At 46.3% G+C, this 21,520-nt stretch overlaps 1 long non-coding RNA gene across 1 annotated transcript in view; it reads right to left on the bottom strand.

Moving 5' to 3' along the window:
• Nucleotides 1-20,873, bottom strand: part of LOC144780822 (uncharacterized) — a 229,367-nt gene extending 208,494 nt beyond the window's left edge. The window contains exon 1 of the long non-coding RNA XR_013600778.1: nt 20,841-20,873. This is a non-coding gene — a long non-coding RNA (uncharacterized LOC144780822). The remainder of the gene's footprint in view (nt 1-20,840) is intronic.
• Nucleotides 20,874-21,520: the final 647 nt, after the last annotated feature.

Genomic DNA, 21,520 nt, shown 5'->3' on the forward strand with positions numbered 1-21,520 from the left:
TCGGGGTGAAAATTGCAAAAAACACAGTTGATGGACAGAATGTAGAACAATGTCATACATTCACCCCAGTACAAGGATCTGGGCCTAAATCCATCGTTTTTTGCACTCCACACCACCCTGGGTTAGACACTGGCTATGTGCAAATCAGCTCTAACCCTGTGCCTCATGGGAACAGTCCAGTCCGAATGGAATCAAGCATCCAAGGACCGGTTTCTGGCTATCAGCCTTCATTCAGCCTGGATAGCTTGACTCCAGTGGTGTGGAGAGCCTGGGACTCACGTCTGAGCATACCCAGCCCACTCGGGGTGAAAATTGCAAAAAACATAGTTGATGGACAGAATGTAGAACAATGTCATACATTCACCCCAGTACAAGGATCTGGGCCTAAATCCATCGTTTTTTGCACTCCACACCACCCTGGGTTAGACACTGGCTATATGCAAATCAGCTCTGACCCTGTGCCTCATGGGAACAGTCCAGTCCGAACTACCAAGCCATATCTTTCCCAGACCGGAATCAAGCATCCAAGGACCGGTTTCTGGCTATCAGCTTTCATTCAGCCTGGATAGCTTGACTCCAGTGGTGTGGAGAGCCTGGGACACACGTCTGAGCATACCCAGCCCACTCGGGGTGAAAATTGCAAAAAACATAGTTGATGGACAGAATGTAGAACAATGTCATACATTCCCCCCAGTACAAGGATCTGGGCCTAAATCCATCGTTTTTTTGCACTCCACACCACCCTGGGTTAGACACTGGCTATATGCAAATCAGCTCTGACCCTGTGCCTCATGGGAACAGTCCAGTCCGAACTACCAAGCCATGTCTTCCCAGACCGGAATCAAGCATCCAAGGACCGGTTTCTGGCTATCAGCCTTCATTCAGCCTGGATAGCTTGACTCCAGTGGTGTGGAGAGCCTGGGACTCACGTCTGAGCATACCCAGCCCACTCGGGGTGAAAATTGCAAAAAACACAGTTGATGGACAGAATGTAGAACAATGTCATACATTCACCCCAGTACAAGGATCTGGGCCTAAATCCATCGTTTTTTGCACTCCACACCACCCTGGGTTAGACACTGGCTATGTGCAAATCAGCTCTAACCCTGTGCCTCATGGGAACAGTCCAGTCCGAATGGAATCAAGCATCCAAGGACCGGTTTCTGGCTATCAGCCTTCATTCAGCCTGGATAGCTTGACTCCAGTGGTGTGGAGAGCCTGGGACTCACGTCTGAGCATACCCAGCCCACTCGGGGTGAAAATTGCAAAAAACATAGTTGATGGACAGAATGTAGAACAATGTCATACATTCACCCCAGTACAAGGATCTGGGCCTAAATCCATCGTTTTTTGCACTCCACACCACCCTGGGTTAGACACTGGCTATATGCAAATCAGCTCTGACCCTGTGCCTCATGGGAACAGTCCAGTCCGAACTACCAAGCCATGTCTTCCCAGACCGGAATCAAGCATCCAAGGACCGGTTTCTGGCTATCAGCCTTCATTCAGCCTGGATAGCTTGACTCCAGTGGTGTGGAGAGCCTGGGACTCACGTCTGAGCATACCCAGCCCACTCGGGGTGAAAATTGCAAAAAACACAGTTGATGGACAGAATGTAGAACAATGTCATACATTCACCCCAGTACAAGGATCTGGGCCTAAATCCATCGTTATTTGCACTCCACACCACCCTGGGTTAGACACTGGCTATGTGCAAATCAGCTCTAACCCTGTGCCTCATGGGAACAGTCCAGTATGAATGGAATCAAGCATCCATGGACCGGTTTCTGGCTATCAGCCTTCATACAGCCTGGATAGCTTGACTCCAGTGGTGTGGAGAGCCTGGGACTCACGTCTGAGCATACCCAGCCCACTCGGGGTGAAAATTGCAAAAAACACAGTTGATGGACAGAATGTAGAACAATGTCATACATTCACCCCAGTACAAGGATCTGGGCCTAAATCCATCGTTTTTTGCACTCCACACCACCCTGGGTTAGACACTGGCTATATGCAAATCAGCTCTAACCCTGTGCCTCATGGGAACAGTCCAGTCCGAACTACCAAGCCATGTCTTTCCCAGACCGGAATCAAGCATCCAAGGACCGGTTTCTGGCTATCAGCCTTCATTCAGCCTGGATAGCTTGACTCCAGTGGTGTGGAGAGCCTGGGACTCACGTCTGAGCATACCCAGCCCACTCGGGGTGAAAATTGCAAAAACACAGTTGATGGACAGAATGTAGCACAATGTCATACATTCACCCCAGTACAAGGATCTGGGCCAACATCCATCGTTTTTTTGCACTCCACACCACCCTGGGTTAGACACTGGCTATATGCAAATCAGCTCTGACCCTGTGCCTCATGGGAACAGTCCAGTCCGAACTACCAAGCCATGTCTTTCCCAGACCGGAATCAAGCATCCAAGGACCGGTTTCTGGCTATCAGCCTTCATTCAGCCTGGATAGCTTGCCTCCAGTGGTGTGAAGAGCCTGGGACTCCCGTATACCCAGCCCACTCAGGGTGAAAATTGCAAAAAACACAGTTGATGGGCAGAATGTAGAACAATGTCATACATTCACCCCAGTACAAGGATCTGGGCCTAAATCCATCGTTTTTTTGCACTCCACACCACCCTGGGTTAGACACTGGCTATATGCAAATCAGCTCTGACCCTGTGCCTCATGGGAACAGTCCAGTCCGAACTACCAAGCCATGTCTTTCCCAGACCGGAATCAAGCATCCAAGGACCGGTTTCTGGCTATCAGCCTTCATCAGCCTGAATAGCTTGACTCCCGTCTGAGCATACCCAGCCCACTCGAGGTGAAAATTGCAAAAAACACAGTTGATGGACAGAATGTAGAACAATGTCATACATTCACCCCAGTACAAGGATCTGGGCCCAAATCCATCGTTTTTTTGCACTCGCACCACCCTGGGTTAGACACTGGCTATATGCAAATCAGCTCTGACCCTGTGCCTCATGGGAACAGTCCAGTCCGAACTACCAAGCCATGTCTTTCCCAGACCGGAATCAAGCATCCAAAGACCGGTTTCTGGCTATCAGCCTTCATTCAGCCTGGATAGCTTGACTCCAGTGGTGTGGAGAGCCTGGGACTCACATCTGAGCATACCCAGCCCACTCGGGGTGAAAATTGCAAAAAACACAGTTGATGGACAGAATGTAGAACAATGTCATACATTCACCCCAGTACACGGATCTGGGCCTAAATCCATCGTTTTTAGGCACTCCACGCCACCCTGGGTTAGACACTGGCTATATGCAAATCAGCTCTGACCCTGTGCCTCATGGGAACAGTCCAGTCCGAACTACCAAGCCATGTCTTTCCCAGACCGGAATCAAGCATCCAAGGACCGGTTTCTGGCTATCAGCCTTCAACAGCCTGGATAGCTTGACTCCAGTGGTGTGGAGAGCCTGGGACACACGTCTGAGCATACCCAGCCCACTCGGGGTGAAAATTGCAAAAAACATAGTTGATGGACAGAATGTAGAACAATGTCATACATTCCCCCCAGTACAAGGATCTGGGCCTAAATCCATCGTTTTTTTGCACTCCACACCACCCTGGGTTAGACACTGGCTATATGCAAATCAGCTCTGACCCTGTGCCTCATGGGAACAGTCCAGTCCGAACTACCAAGCCATGTCTTCCCAGACCGGAATCAAGCATCCAAGGACCGGTTTCTGGCTATCAGCCTTCATTCAGCCTGGATAGCTTGACTCCAGTGGTGTGGAGAGCCTGGGACTCACGTCTGAGCATACCCAGCCCACTCGGGGTGAAAATTGCAAAAAACACAGTTGATGGACAGAATGTAGAACAATGTCATACATTCACCCCAGTACAAGGATCTGGGCCTAAATCCATCGTTTTTTGCACTCCACACCACCCTGGGTTAGACACTGGCTATGTGCAAATCAGCTCTAACCCTGTGCCTCATGGGAACAGTCCAGTCCGAATGGAATCAAGCATCCAAGGACCGGTTTCTGGCTATCAGCCTTCATTCAGCCTGGATAGCTTGACTCCAGTGGTGTGGAGAGCCTGGGACTCACGTCTGAGCATACCCAGCCCACTCGGGGTGAAAATTGCAAAAAACATAGTTGATGGACAGAATGTAGAACAATGTCATACATTCACCCCAGTACAAGGATCTGGGCCTAAATCCATCGTTTTTTGCACTCCACACCACCCTGGGTTAGACACTGGCTATATGCAAATCAGCTCTGACCCTGTGCCTCATGGGAACAGTCCAGTCCGAACTACCAAGCCATGTCTTCCCAGACCGGAATCAAGCATCCAAGGACCGGTTTCTGGCTATCAGCCTTCATTCAGCCTGGATAGCTTGACTCCAGTGGTGTGGAGAGCCTGGGACTCACGTCTGAGCATACCCAGCCCACTCGGGGTGAAAATTGCAAAAAACACAGTTGATGGACAGAATGTAGAACAATGTCATACATTCACCCCAGTACAAGGATCTGGGCCTAAATCCATCGTTATTTGCACTCCACACCACCCTGGGTTAGACACTGGCTATGTGCAAATCAGCTCTAACCCTGTGCCTCATGGGAACAGTCCAGTATGAATGGAATCAAGCATCCAAGGACCGGTTTCTGGCTATCAGCCTTCATACAGCCTGGATAGCTTGACTCCAGTGGTGTGGAGAGCCTGGGACTCACGTCTGAGCATACCCAGCCCACTCGGGGTGAAAATTGCAAAAAACACAGTTGATGGACAGAATGTAGAACAATGTCATACATTCACCCCAGTACAAGGATCTGGGCCTAAATCCATCGTTTTTTGCACTCCACACCACCCTGGGTTAGACACTGGCTATATGCAAATCAGCTCTAACCCTGTGCCTCATGGGAACAGTCCAGTCCGAACTACCAAGCCATGTCTTTCCCAGACCGGAATCAAGCATCCAAGGACCGGTTTCTGGCTATCAGCCTTCATTCAGCCTGGATAGCTTGACTCCAGTGGTGTGGAGAGCCTGGGACTCACGTCTGAGCATACCCAGCCCACTCGGGGTGAAAATTGCAAAAACACAGTTGATGGACAGAATGTAGCACAATGTCATACATTCACCCCAGTACAAGGATCTGGGCCAACATCCATCGTTTTTTTGCACTCCACACCACCCTGGGTTAGACACTGGCTATATGCAAATCAGCTCTGACCCTGTGCCTCATGGGAACAGTCCAGTCCGAACTACCAAGCCATGTCTTTCCCAGACCGGAATCAAGCATCCAAGGACCGGTTTCTGGCTATCAGCCTTCATTCAGCCTGGATAGCTTGCCTCCAGTGGTGTGAAGAGCCTGGGACTCCCGTATACCCAGCCCACTCAGGGTGAAAATTGCAAAAAACACAGTTGATGGGCAGAATGTAGAACAATGTCATACATTCACCCCAGTACAAGGATCTGGGCCTAAATCCATCGTTTTTTTGCACTCCACACCACCCTGGGTTAGACACTGGCTATATGCAAATCAGCTCTGACCCTGTGCCTCATGGGAACAGTCCAGTCCGAACTACCAAGCCATGTCTTTCCCAGACCGGAATCAAGCATCCAAGGACCGGTTTCTGGCTATCAGCCTTCATCAGCCTGAATAGCTTGACTCCCGTCTGAGCATACCCAGCCCACTCGGGGTGAAAATTGCAAAAAACACAGTTGATGGACAGAATGTAGAACAATGTCATACATTCACCCCAGTACAAGGATCTGGGCCCAAATCCATCGTTTTTTTGCACTCGCACCACCCTGGGTTAGACACTGGCTATATGCAAATCAGCTCTGACCCTGTGCCTCATGGGAACAGTCCAGTCCGAACTACCAAGCCATGTCTTTCCCAGACCGGAATCAAGCATCCAAAGACCGGTTTCTGGCTATCAGCCTTCATTCAGCCTGGATAGCTTGACTCCAGTGGTGTGGAGAGCCTGGGACTCACGTCTGAGCATACCCAGCCCACTCGGGGTGAAAATTGCAAAAAACACAGTTGATGGACAGAATGTAGAACAATGTCATACATTCACCCCAGTACACGGATCTGGGCCTAAATCCATCGTTTTTAGGCACTCCACGCCACCCTGGGTTAGACACTGGCTATATGCAAATCAGCTCTGACCCTGTGCCTCATGGGAACAGTCCAGTCCGAACTACCAAGCCATGTCTTTCCCAGACCGGAATCAAGCATCCAAGGACCGGTTTCTGGCTATCAGCCTTCAACAGCCTGGATAGCTTGACTCCAGTGGTGTGGAGAGCCTGGGACACACGTCTGAGCATACCCAGCCCACTCGGGGTGAAAATTGCAAAAAACATAGTTGATGGACAGAATGTAGAACAATGTCATACATTCCCCCCAGTACAAGGATCTGGGCCTAAATCCATCGTTTTTTTGCACTCCACACCACCCTGGGTTAGACACTGGCTATATGCAAATCAGCTCTGACCCTGTGCCTCATGGGAACAGTCCAGTCCGAACTACCAAGCCATGTCTTCCCAGACCGGAATCAAGCATCCAAGGACCGGTTTCTGGCTATCAGCCTTCATTCAGCCTGGATAGCTTGACTCCAGTGGTGTGGAGAGCCTGGGACTCACGTCTGAGCATACCCAGCCCACTCGGGGTGAAAATTGCAAAAAACACAGTTGATGGACAGAATGTAGAACAATGTCATACATTCACCCCAGTACAAGGATCTGGGCCTAAATCCATCGTTTTTTGCACTCCACACCACCCTGGGTTAGACACTGGCTATATGCAAATCAGCTCTAACCCTGTGCCTCATGGGAACAGTCCAGTCCGAATGGAATCAAGCATCCAAGGACCGGTTTCTGGCTATCAGCCTTCATTCAGCCTGGATAGCTTGACTCCAGTGGTGTGGAGAGCCTGGGACTCACGTCTGAGCATACCCAGCCCACTCGGGGTGAAAATTGCAAAAAACACAGTTGATGGACAGAATGTAGAACAATGTCATACATTCACCCCAGTACAAGGTTCTGGGCCTAAATCCATCGTTTTTTGCACTCCACACCACCCTGGGTTAGACACTGGCTATATGCAAATCAGCTCTAACCCTGTGCCTCATGGGAACAGTCCAGTCCGAACTACCAAGCCATGTCTTTCCCAGACCGGAATCAAGCATCCAAGGACCGGTTTCTGGCTATCAGCCTTCATTCAGCCTGGATAGCTTGACTCCAGTGGTGTGGAGAGCCTGGGACTCACGTCTGAGCATACCCAGCCCACTCAGGGTGAAAATTGCAAAAAACACAGTTGATGGGCAGAATGTAGAACAATGTCATACATTCACCCCAGTACAAGGATCTGGGCCTAAATCCATCGTTTTTTTGCACTCCACACCACCCTGGGTTAGACACTGGCTATATGCAAATCAGCTCTGACCCTGTGCCTCATGGGAACAGTCCAGTCCGAACTACCAAGCCATGTCTTTCCCAGACCGGAATCAAGCATCCAATTGTACATTGTTCTACATTCTGTCCATCAACTGTGTTTTTTGCAATTTTCACCCCGAGTGGGCTGGGTATGCTCAGACGTGAGTCCCAGGCTCTCCACACCACTGGAGTCAAGCTATCCAGGCTGAATGAAGGCTGATAGCCAGAAACCGGTCCTTGGATGCTTGATTCCGGTCTGGGAAAGACATGGCTTGGTAGTTCGGACTGGACTGTTCCCATGAGGCACAGGGTCAGAGCTGATTTGCATATAGCCAGTGTCTAACCCAGGGTGGTGTGGAGTGCAAAAAAACGATGGATATAGGCCCAGATCCTTGTACTGGGGTGAATGTATGACATTGTTCTACATTCTGTCCATCAACTGTGTTTTTTGCATATTTACAGTATGACGCATCATGTTGCAAGGAGTTACAGATACGTCCGGACGTATCTGTAGGCGCAAAAGTGATGCATTGCTGGAGTGGGTCACAAAAGTGACGCAACTCCAGCAATGCTTCCTTTCACATGGGGCAAGCCCCATGTGAAAGGGCTTGCGTCAGTCTTACGCCTGCTGTGAGGCAGGCGCAAGATTTTGACGCAATGGCATCCTAGAAGTGACGCAGTGACATCACATAGATTTCACTGCGTCACTTCTACGAAGCTTTTTGTGGGGAAACGCCCCCTCTGCATCTATTATACCTGACGCAGGTATAATGTGGCGCAGGGGTTTACAAAGTGACGCATCTGCTTAGATGCGTCACTTTGTAAATAGAGCGCAACAGGAGGCATGTTTTACGCCGCCAATGCGTCACAAAAAGTGACGCATCGGAAGCGCAAAACTGACGCAAAGCCTCATAAATGAGGCCCGTGGCATCCCTGTGCTTCGGAAGTGACTCAGTGCGGCGCAGCCAAATGGCTGGCGAATGCACTGAGTCACTTTCATTGTAAATCTGTTCCAGAGTTTTTATTTAAGTCCACGAAATTCCGATGAGTACAAGTCCGTGAGCTTCGCCCAATCAATTGTGATAGACTGCATCCATAGGGGCAGGTAGGTAAAGATTTAGCTTTTTTTTTTTTGTGGGTACATTCTCTCTCCTCAAATAGATTTTGTGGAATCGGCTTTTAGCAAATTATGTCACCATTTAAAAAACTAAAAAACGTTCGGCAACGTTGTGAAGTTTGTTAAGTTAAAGGTAAAAAAAAAATGTCTGGGAAGAAATGGCAACATTTTACAACTACGCCGAACCCTAAAAACTAGACGAAGGCGCTGAAAGAGATCCAAAGTACACATTTACAATAAGAAGACGATAAACAAAGTGAAGACTTGTCATTTGAATGTAGTTACAAGTGATATGAAGCAAACCGACTCCTTTCAGAGCATTAAAGGCTTTGTGACTTAAACAGATAAAAAAAACGCTTTATTTTGCTTGATTTGCCTTCATGTAAAAACTAAAAGGAGCTAACCGTTGTGGTATTAAAAAGCAACCGAGGTGAACGCTACCGCCGCTCCATTCTGTCATCACCTGTTGTTCAACGCGTTAACAGCGGCCCGGGGGCACTAACCGCTGTTAACTGCCCACCTTACCATTAGACCCAGCGAGATGTGAAGACAGATAATGAGGGGCAGGACAATTAAAACACTCTCTTGCTGTGTCCGTCTGCCTCATGTCCCGCCCAGTGAACCCCTGAATGCAGCCCCCAACAGTACCCACTGCAGCACCCAAGCAATCTGATTGGCTAAGCCACTCTCAAGCTTCCATGAAGGATGTTAATTGAAGCTACCCAAAAGAAAAGAGGGGACCACATATGGCTGCTGGTATGGAGTAAAGACGGATAAGTACGTGGACGTCAGTTTACCAAAATGCCTGGGGTAGCGGAAGTGACATCACATGTCATTTAACCCCAGTACATCACTGGAAGTGATGTCACTTGACTTTTGACCTGCTGTCACCTTCTCACTTTCCAGCATAATATGTTATGTTATGTTTATGTTATGTTTATGTTATGTTATGTATCTTTGTATTATCCTCTCTCACTGGTTGCTGTCTCTTCCTAGCTTCCCGTCTGTTCCTCTGTCTCAACTGTGCCTTCTCACTGATCTTACACTGTCTCACCTCTTCCCCTCTCTCGCCTCCCATTTACATCTCACCTGTCTCCCACCTCTCATGATCTGCTGTCTGTCCCGCTCTCACCTGTCTGTCTCAATATCCCCTCCATGGCTCTCACCTCACTCCACCTTGCCCCTCCCCCCTCAGCTGTTTCTGTTCTAACTTGCATCTGTCTTCTAAAGGTCAGAATGCCGCCTTTGGTGGGTGGTGTGAAGGGAAGGGCTGTAGTATTACATTTTTTAAAACACATAACATAATGTAAATTTATGTAAATGAACTGCACACATTCAGCAGCTAGGAAAGCAAAAATCAAGCACTTGTTTTGTAATTCTGAAATGTGATGGAAACAAAGATTTCAATCGGCTCAAAACAAATCAAGACACTTTATTTGGTGATGAACAAATGATGGGAAACAGCCTTTACCACGCAACTTTTAAAAAGCACTACCATTACAACGAAACTTTTACAACGCAACATCCATTACATCGCATGCCATTACAACGCACCCATTACAACGCATGACACTACAAAGCATACCACTACAACACATGTCATTACAACGCATACCATTACAATGCATAACATTACAACGCATAGTACCCTTACACTATCCAACACTTACCCTACTGTTGCACGCCCTAAAGTTAGAATAGTAATTTTTACCCCTACACTATCCAACACTTACCCTACTATTGCACCCCCCTGGAGATAGAATAGTAATTTTTACCCCTACACTATCCAATACTTACCATACATGCAATGTAATGTTATACGTTGTAATGGTATGCGTTGTAAAGATAGTATGCGTTGTAATGGAATGCGTTGTAAAGGTAGTTTTAAAAAAATTGTTGTAATGGCATGCGCTGTAATGGATGTGGCGTTGTAAAAAATGCGTTGTAAAGGTATGCGTTGTAAAAGTATGCGTTGTAACGTCATACATCCACAAATGATAAATATTCACTGAAAACCGATTTCCACACATTGTCATTTGTGTGCAATATCGTTTTTTTCCAGTAAAACTGTGTGTCAGTGTACATTTAGTGACCATTTCAATAAAAAATTTGCTGTCTTTAGATGACAGTGTCCACCACACCATGATTTAATTACACTATAAAAATTGCCCGACTCTGTGAGTCACAAAAGTTTGACGTTCTAAAAAGTAAGCCCATGCGGAGACCTGCACTCCGCCCATGGAGTGTGCCGAGATTTGCCTCATCCGCGTTCCACGGAGAACACGGAGAAGACAATTCTCCACACACTCCGCAGCAGAGCGGAGTTGGCCAGCCCCTGTCTCCACCCCCCCATATTAACAAGTAATTGTACATTACTTCAAGTAAGAACTGTGCATGCGCGCGCGGATGCGCACTTTTTTCAAAGTTTATCCAGACGGTGAGGAAGAGGAGGAGGGCAGCCCGGGAATGTCGCAGTGCCGGTAAGTGGTTTTAATGTACTTTAAGTAATGTAGAATTGCTTGTTAATATAGGGGGAGTGGAGGCAGGTGGGGGAAAGGAGTTTGTCAGCAACTCCATGGACCTCCGCATAGCCCTGCAACGCCCACTACGCCCAGGGTTACTAAAAAGTAGGTCCTGGTTCTAAAAAGTTTGGGCAGCGCCGCCCTAAACCATATAAGCTCTCTGTCTCCCATTCAGTGCTGCCACTTTATCTCCACACTCTCAAGTGCCCTCTTTGTTTCAGCTGTCACTTTCTCGTCTGTCCACCTCCCCACCTCTCTCAGCTCTTTTTCTAAGATGTCTCTTTATCACTCCTCTCTTTCATACCTGTCATTACCTCGCTTTCTGTCGCTCTTCACCAACTCTTTCTCATCTGTCGTCTATATCACATCTCTCATACCGTCATCCCTTCTTAACGGTCCTCCCCTCTCTCTGATTCTTTCCTATCACCTATCGATCTCACCTGTCTCAGTCTCACACCGGTCTGGATTTCTCTTGCACCTGTCACCTCTGTCTGTCTACTAAATTCCCCTCTGTGTCTCTCTCACTTACACCTTTCAATCTCTCATCCGTCTCTGTAGTATCCTCTTCGTGACCTTCCTTTCATTATTTCCCCTCATAGTCTTTACACTCTGCCCCTCTCTCTCAGCTCTATTTTTTATTTTCTACTCTCTTCACAAGTTCAGGGACAGCAGGAGTCGCACGGATTTCTTTTTAGGTCTCGCCTGGCATTAGCAGCGCACAAGCGCTGCCTTCGCCATGCGAGGACTTCTTGAAATCGATCGGTTCCAGAAGCCGTGTCTCCGCTCTGTCTCCAATTTTCATTGGTGTGCATCGTTTCTCGTCAGCAATTATGCTGAACATACTTCGTTCATTGTATTGGAGGGTTTTTAGTCCCTCCTGATTGCCACCCTGTCCTCTTTCAGCCACTCCCACAGGGATTGGATCTTTCACTGGCAGCATGAAACGTTGGGTTTTATAATGACTGTTCGCACTTTTTCTTTTACTATTGCATGCGTTGGCACAGTCGCTGATCCGCTTCTCCGGACAACGCACTCGGGTTAGTTATATAGTTTCATTCTGGTGCCTGTTCGTGCTCTTGTCACGTACGTTTTTTTGTTCGTTATATATATATTTTCATTCTGGTGCCTGTTTGTGGTTCTCTATGAATCTGCATCACTTCCTCCCCCTTCCCCCACCCTCCCTTCCATCTTCTGATCTAGCAGCAAATAATTTGCCCCCGGTGGGGCAGGTTTCAGTGAAGCTCACTGGATAATTAACTCCATCTCTGCTGCCCAAGTTAACTATTTATCTAGTGTCACCCAGCATTACCATCAGCCTGTGGAGTCGGGGGGAGCCGGGGGCTCATCCCCGTGAGGACATTCCTCTGCTGGGGGCAGCCGGGGTCCAGGATGCACGCTGGGGAAAGACAGGGGTTTAGACCTGCTCCAGGAACTACAAAACATGCTCGGAGCGTGCAGGTTCACCCCGCTGTGGAGGTCGCAGTGTTTATAGGCGTCGGACACATGTCGAAGTGCGCAGCAACACTTGCGTGTGTCCTCGGTTTCTATCCCTAGATCGCCTTTCTTTGAGAAGCCAAGGTCTCCACACTAAACATCTCTCAGTTGATGTGCTATATGTCTACCAACCCTCCTGTTGGCAACGTGACGGAGCGTGCAGCAACAGCAGCTAGCCATACAAGAACATTAACAAGCACATGTTTCCAGAATGCTTGTGTTGATGTCAACACATGCACAACACTGACTGGGAAACACATTTTTTTTGCAGTTTTATATGGGCGAACTCGACCCACAGATATTGGAGCTCTTTATATAAGCACCGGTTGCATTACAAAAGGACACCTACATTTTTTTAGGCCGGGGGAAATTTACAGCCTAATTCATCAAGCTGATTTGCGGTCGCAAAGGGCCAGATTCTGAGAATCTGGCCCTTTGCGAGTGCGATTTTTGCATTTGGGATTCATCATCCCAAATGCAAAAATCTCTATTACCGAAATTGCATATTTGCGAGGAATTGGATTTAAGGAATCTCTAATAGAGATTCCTTAAATGCAATTCATCAACCAATTAGAAATTGCGAAATCGCAATATTTGGTCGCAATTTACCACCAAGTCTGACTTGATGGTAAATTGCGAAAATAGTGTAAAAAGCACTTTAGTGCATTTTTTTCTTTTGCATGTTACACACACACATGTCCTTTGGACATGTGTGTGCGCAACACCTGTTCAAATGTGCATTTAAGGGGTGCCACAGGGTGTCCTTTGGACACCCCTGGCACCCTTGAAATCGCTATCTTATTTGCGAGTAGCAAATTGCTAATCGCAAATAAGGAATACTCCCCATTCATTCCTATGGGCCTTTTGGGGAGTTATTCCTTATTTGCGATTAGCAATTTGCTACTCGCAAATAAGGAATGTGTAGGAATCGCTATTTATTTAGCAATTCCTACATGAATACCGTTTTGCGAGTCCTTAATAGCGATTCGCTATGATTCGCTATTAGGGGCTCGCAAAACGGCCCGTTGATGAATCAGGCTGTAAGTGATTTGCCCAGAGTCACAAGTTGTTGAGTGGACGCCGAGACTCGAACCTGGTTTCCCAGTTCCAAGGCAGCTCTGGCCATTAGACCAATCACACAAACACCTGATAAACCATGGCTCAAATGCAGTCTCACATGTTCACAGGACACAGGCACACATCCTATTACATACCATTTGCCTGCATGTATACAGCCAGGCACACAAACAATCATATATGCAGTTGCACACAAACCCGTATTCCCTCACACATCAAATACAAGTACATACATACTAACATTAAATCCACATTAACACTCATCTTGATTACGCCTGCATGTGATATTACATACATAAAATCAAACACTGAATGGCACACAATTGAACACAGACATATGTTTACACTCAATCACATGCATTCATACTCACAAACCTTCGTGCACACACAAAATAAGGCACAATTTAACACATATATGCACATACAACAAAAACTCAATAACAAACAAAATAACACATCCAGACACATTGTCCTGCACCCTCAAAGTCAAACAAACATGTATTCATACTCAATCACAAATGCCTGAAATCCCGTAGACTAACGTGCACCCAATAACATAATTTCCAAAATCCACGCATTTACACAGTCACAGAATCGGCACATAATCACACACATACATACACACAATCACTTACCCAATTTTTGTTCAGTTTTAATTTACATTAAGCTGCTAGACTTCTGTGGTCGGCATAAAAAACACGCATTAAAAATGCAATAGGTGTCGCCTTTCGTTAAATTAAAGCCATTTGCTGTGCTATCCAATACCATTAGCAAAGCAAATGGCTTTAACTTAATCAAAGGGGGAGAGGGGTTGGCCTAACGGCGAGGGCGCTCGACCTCGGACCTGGGGATCTGGGTTCGAGTCTCGGTATTGACGCCAAAACCTCCTGTGATTCTGGGCAAATCACTTAATCTCCCCGTGCCTAAAATGAAAGTGTGTCCTCTGTAACATAACAGGTGCTATGTAAAGCGCTCTGATACCTGATTCGGTTCGGGTCTAGTTCGCGCTATATAAAACTCTGCAAAAAAAAAAAGGCAATTACTAGAGTCTGCTTCACGGGCAAATATAAACACTTGTTTTGCATGTGTTTTTACTTTGCTTAGATCTGACTAGGGTGAGAGTTGTAATACTCTTCGTGCACTTGATGTAGCTGAGAAACACAGAACGTCAACAAGTCTCATCAGAGCCTTGTATGACTTCTGTTCTGTTTCTAACCCTCCCTTACCCCTATGAGGTCAGGGGTCGCAAAGACATTGGCAGGGGTGGCAATAGGCAAGCCAGGGGTTGCAGGCGCGACTCCTGCCAACACTTTAAATGATGACCATGGATTGAAAAGGGTGAATAGCTTTTGGATCTAGTTTAAGTATGGCAAAGAAAATACAAATGGCATCGAAGAATGAACCTGTACATCAGGCATCTGAAGGGCCAAAAGCAGGCATGGACTACGGGCAGTACTTAATTTGTAAACAGAATACATAAGTGCCAAGCCTCTCGTCAGGAGGCCACTGCAGCTCGCACCACCCATTGCCCTGCCAACACCACCAGAGACAGAACCAACATAACTACTAAGTATCACACCACACGTGTGACAATCCAGACCAATCGAGGTCCCCAAAGCTTAAAGAATAGTATGAGTAACAAGGAACCCCGCTCCTACATTGTCTGGTGAATCTACGCTGGATTTTACATTGAACTTAACTAAGTCTTTAGCAATTATTTTTTTTAAAGAGTTTTATATAGCGCAAACTACACTCAAGGCAATGGGTATCAGAGCGCTTTACATGATCACCAGTTTCGTTACATGAGGACACATTCATTTTTGTTAGGCACTGGGAAATTAAGTGATTTGCCCAAAATCACAGGATGTTGAGCGTACTTGCCGAGACTCGAATTAGGTTCCCCAGCTTCGAGATCCACAGCTCTAGCCGTAAAGCTTCATCCTATGCCCGTATGATCTTTGTTCTTTATTGCAGACCCTGATTATGTGATACTTTATGTATCTTGTTTAATAATTCTTTAAATAAAGTTTGAAAATCTTGACATTGTTACTGAGAATGTCTCCAGTCCTATTATTGACTTGAGATCGTCAGAGTAGAGAAAGGTCCAATCAGGGAGCAACAAAGTCCATACAGGGACAATACATCTCCTGGTCTGAGCACTTGGCGCGTTTTTGGTAAGGTTATGAGAGACTGGTTTGCCCGTCAACACTGTCTACCAAGTAGTAACCCCAGCGCCGCCTAGCAAGGACACAACCCAATCCAAGCTCCCTGTCTAGCGTCCTTGATGATCTGAGTAACCCTGGGCGTAATTTGTGGAGTTGTGCTACGCGACACTCCACGAAGTAGAAAAAAACTTCGCTGCGCAAGCAGCGGAGTGAGATAGAAAAATGCCATTTGCAGTGATTTTGAGTGCCGGATGCTTGTCCGCACTGTGCAATCATTGCAAACGGCTCCATGCACAGCGCAAGTGAGCTCTGCTTTCCTTTCTTCCGCTTGAGTAGATTTTTACTCAAGCGGCAGCTTTCTCAATGCAAACAGGAAGTTTCTTAATGCGAGCGGTCACGTGCATATGCGACCACTCACAATGACAAACCTGAGCGCCCCGTGTTGAGAAATAATAATAATAATAATAATAATAATCATTTATTGAGCGCCTGGCTGCACAAAACTGTGTGTCCCCGCGCTGACTGCAAATTCAACCCGTCCAGAAGCCAGAGATCAGGTAATAGAGTTAATCTGTGGGAAATAAATGCGTTTTGAGTTTGGCTCTGAACCTAGTTTCCGATGGCTCCATCCGGAGCTGGATCGGTAAGGCATTCCAAAGCTTGGTGGCTAAATAGCGGAAGGATTTTCCTCCCATTTTAGCTTTAGTGATGCGAGGGATTTTAAATAGCATCGTGCCTGCTGATCTAAGATCTTTGATCGGCCTATGGATGGTAAGGAGGCCTCTCAGATAGCTAGGACCTTTGTTATGGGCAATACGCTGTGCGTAGCAGAGAGTTTTAAATATAATCCTCTCTTTTATAGGTAGCCAGTGAAGCTTGGCAAGCGCATTTTTAGTGGATGTTCTCCTGGGGAGACCGAGCACCAGTCGTGCTGCAGCGTTTTGTATGCATTGTAACTGGTGTAGACTCTTATGATTGAGACCAAGTAGGAGAACATTGCCATAGTCCAAATGGGGAGATATTAAGGCATGGACTATGGTCTTTCTTGCTTCGGTCGGAAGAAGGTCTAGTACTTTACGCAGTACTTTTAAAGTGCTATAGCATTTGCCTGTCACTTTGTTTACCTGGGTTCTGCCTGAGAGATCGGTGTCAAGCATGACTCCGAGATTCTTCACTTTCTCTACAGGCATGGGCACTTCTCCCAGCTCACTGGGCCACCATGCTTGCGACCAGACCGAGGTCTCCTTCCCCACTATCAGTACCTCTGTTTTATCTCCGTTTAACCGGAGGCAGTTGGCGTTCATCCATGCCGCTATCTTTAACATGCAGTTAGAGAAGTTGGAAGCTAGGTCTCTACTGTCTGGCGTTATTTTGAACACCAACTGGGTGTCGTCAGCGTAGCTGACAATGCCCACCCCAAATTCCTCCGCGATGTATGCCAGGGGCTCCATGTAGATGTTGAATAAGGTAGGGCTCAAACTAGAGCCCTGTGGAACCCCATGGCTGACATTGCGGGGAGATGATTTAAAGGGTGAAATCTTGCCGGAGGTTTATTTTCCATGCTCGCGATCGTCAACATCAAGTTGGCGAGCGCGAGCATGGAAAATAAACCTCCGGCAAGATGGAAAAATCTCATCGGGAGGTGGATTTTCCTCGCTCATGCTAGCCAACTTGATGTTGACAAACACGAGCGAGGAAAAAACTCGGTGTCTATGAACTCCACGAGCTCCTCGTAATGCGGAGTGCGGAAAACTCCGCGAACTCCATGAGTGGAGCGGAGTTCACCGCCCAAGCTTAGATCTGAGTAACACTGAGGATCTACATATTTCTGCTGATTACAGAAACACAAATGATGTGGTGAAATGAACTGGGTGCAGGAACAGAAGTTGTCAAAAAAGTTAATTACTTTGAAGGAGTAAAATATGACTGTGGAACAAAGCCTTGGATGTAAAATGACAAATTGCCCGTTTGACCCAAACCCCACATGATAAATCTGAATAGAGGCGTGACCTGACTCCCTACATCGGACAGTGCAGTGATGTTGAATGACCGCTCTGTGCCTAGTGTAGTGATGCCTGTATAAAGGCTGTAGATCTGTGGCCGGCTCACGAGAAAGGCCTTCTTTACAATATTACAAGATGGTGGCCAGAAAGGAGTCTTCAACTACAGTTCACTTCAATAGTTTCAGGTGGGCTCCAAAGAGACCACAACATCCCCTTTAATGAATATGTTTTTGTAGGTTTTTTTTTCTTCCAATTTACAAATGTAGAATAAAAGTAAATCGATCCCAAAAGAACTTGTTACAGTAGAAATGAGAAAAAAGGCCAAATTAATTTGTATAAGTATAAATCATATTTGCATGCAACATAATTCATAAAGTGCAGTGTATTCAAAACCTTGTATTTTTGAGTTTCTCAAGGACCCATTAAATATTTTCCATGTTTGATGCACATTTCATCATGAGGTCTACAATCACGCTGTTGAGCTTTACCATTGTCCATTGTTTAAACTACTTCCTGTTCATTTGATGTCATGCTAGGTTATGGGTATTTGTAGAGCACACAACTCACCTGGAGGGTGTCCTGTCACTGAAAAGCAGCGTGGGCCGAGCCAGGGTCAAGACTAGGCGAGAAGCCAGGTCTTCACTTTCTTGCAGAATTGAAGAATTGAGAAGGTGACTCTGGAGTGCAGGGGTAGGGCATGCCAGCATTTGGGAGCATGGAAGGAGAAGGCGTGACCCCAGATCTGGTTCTGGGTATGCAGGGGATGTGTGCAGGTAGGAGTCCGGCTGAGCAGAGGTGTCGGGTAGATATGTGGAGTTTGATGACATTGTTGAGGCAGGTGGGACCAATGTTCTGCAAGGCTTCCGCGTGTGGAGTTTGACGAGTGCCCTCTCGTGGATGGGGAGCCAGTGGGCGTCTTTGAGGTGCTGGTGGAAGTCTGAGTGTGAGTCTTGCCTCCGAGTTATGTACGGTCTGCAGGCTTCTGCTCAATTATGTGCTGATTACTATGTAGAGTTTATAGCTTGTTGGCCATGAGGGCCTGGGTGACGGTTGTGCGAGTGTTGAAGGGAGGCCGCTTGAAAATATTCTTGAGCATCTTGAGTGTTTGGAAACAGGAGGCGAAGGCTGTCGTAGTGAGCTGAGTGTCGACTATTATTGTGAGGGTCTTCACGTGGATGATTGGGTTGGGTGTGGGTCAGAGTTCGGCAGGTCACCGGGTGGAGTTCAAGAGCGAGGTGCTACCACGTGCATAGCGGCGAATTAAAAAAGATATCTCTGACTAGACATTTATATGAACATAATGTGGTGAAACCACCCCCTGTGGAGCTCAAGCCTTGACCTCCGGATGTATGACATCACAACAAATGCTTTTACTACGCATGCCTTTACACCGCAGGTTTTACAACGCAAGTCGGTATAACGACTTGCGTTGGGGGGTGCTGGATAGTGGAATAGTTTAATTTACTATTCCAACTCCAGTCTCCGTGGATAGTAGGGAAGGTTTTGGATAGTAAATTAAACTATTCCCTATCCTACAGTGCCCTCCAGCGAAAGTCGTTATAATGACTTGCATTGTAAATCCTGCGTTGTAATGGTAGTGCGTCGTAAAAGTTGCGTTTTGATGGATGTTCCCCACTTCGACTGTTCTGTGATTGGGGGAGAGTTCTGGCACGGTGCATTTCTAGTTCAGATGAGTAGAGCACAACACACATGTGCATCACCTGGCACGTGCACCCTGATGACGCAAGCTGTGGCCCCTACGTGTCGATGACACCCCTGCAGCACCATATTCCCATATTTCAGCCAACTCCGACTGTTTCCTAACACTCAAACAGTTACAGCGCTTCGATGGGAGGCATGACAATAAGTGAGAAAGACGAGCCATCAATGTTGCCTATTTCATGAGCCCCCCATCCCTTGTGTCTCGTTTCTACAGCTTGACCATAAATAGTGGTTACAGCCACACAGCGCCACTTCTAGAGGCGTTCTAATGTAAGTGCTTTGAATGAAGGAGTGAATGAATGTATCGCCTTCAAGCACTCACTCCCAGAAGAGTTTCAATGGAGCACCTTGAATCGATGAGTGAATGAATTAATGCTTAGTCACCTTTAAGGACTAATACCCAAGCAGAGATCTACAAATCCACATCACATTACAGTACATACATTACATTAAACTTATTCGTTGTGGCCCAAAGAAGCATTCTGCTGATAAGTACTTTGTTTAAAATGGAAAGAAATGAGCGTTAGTCGCCTCTCTGTGATGGGTCATCACCAACATCTTTTGTCATTTATATCCTGGCTGGGAGAAGGTGTCAAAAGGGAAGGAACTCCAAATATTCTTCAAACCACCACCTCCATTTCTAATGATCACACTGTGGATACTTTTACACTTTAGTAAGGCCGGCCTGACCACAATAGTATGTTTGGCATTCATGATTTTAAATAGCAATGGAATTTACCTGTAATGTTTAAATAAGTTTAGACATATTTAAACATTGACAATTTAATAGAATAATTGTAAAAAATTCTGAAGGGATATCAATGATTTTTTTTCCATTGGGGATGTGAGGGGCACAGTATTAAAAGGTTTGAAGACCACGGCATCGGAGCCTCCTCCTCAAATCTTGAATTCTGTAACAAACTGCAGACCCGGGTCTTCACCTAAAACCAACTCTGGCCCAGAACGAAGGGGCCGATTCACAGAACTAAGTTAAGACAAAATCCTAAACTTACTATTTTTGGTATTCACAGAAGTTAGGATTTTGTCTTAAGTTTGTCTTAAGACAGACTTAAGACAGACTTAAGACAAAATCCTAACTTAAGTATGTGAATCGGGCCCGTATGGATCCTCCTTCAGCACCAGGCTGTCCCCCAGGGTGACCTCTGCACTCTACAAATACACATAGTGTAACTGATCCAACTAACCTGTGCTGGAATCTAACACATTTAACATTGTTCAAAGAGAAGGTAAGAGCCAGGGATGTATGGTACCATGGGGTGGCCAACCCCCCCATGCACTAGTGAACATGAGATCACAAGCATCGTGCACTCACCTCGCTCCACTCCTTGTTCCCGATCCCCTGGGCGTACAGAACCACCACTGCAAGCAGAAGGGAAGCATCTCAGGTTAAGAAGCTCTTGTGAGAAACACAAGATATGTCCACCTAAGTTCAGACTTCTACATGAACCAGGGGATCTGGCTAAGGGCGAAAGGTAGCGAAATCCCAATCCAATTTAATTTTGCTTGTATTCATATTTATAACAAAATAACAGAAACTTTGCAAAATGTCTATTTACCAAAGTGTACACTTGCAAAAAAATCTGTAAATTCATGCAATGAGATAATAATATTTAATATAATAATTAATTAAAATTAACAATCCCAGCACACATTTCACGGTGCTAGTACTAAAATCATGCAACCTTTAAAACTTCAAAGACGAAATTGGAAAACTCCTCAAAGTTAGTGAAAGTTGTGGAGTTTCCAAATGTCATGTTTTTGTTCATTGCTTTAAATAGATACTAAGGAGAAAGATCACAGGCCTTTGGGCTTTAGAGAACGTGTTGTGTATGTGGTATTTATGTACTGAGAGAAACTGCACTAATCTCCGGACTTTAGACAAAGTCCTCTACAGGTGGTACTCATGTACTAAAGATGAACAGCTCTAATCTCTGCATTTAAGACAATGTGCTCTACAGGTATTAATTATGTACTTACGATGAAAAGCACTAA

This window comes from Lissotriton helveticus, chromosome 9, assembly GCF_964261635.1.
Source record: "Lissotriton helveticus chromosome 9, aLisHel1.1, whole genome shotgun sequence".
Classification (NCBI taxonomy): domain Eukaryota; kingdom Metazoa; phylum Chordata; class Amphibia; order Caudata; family Salamandridae; genus Lissotriton; species Lissotriton helveticus.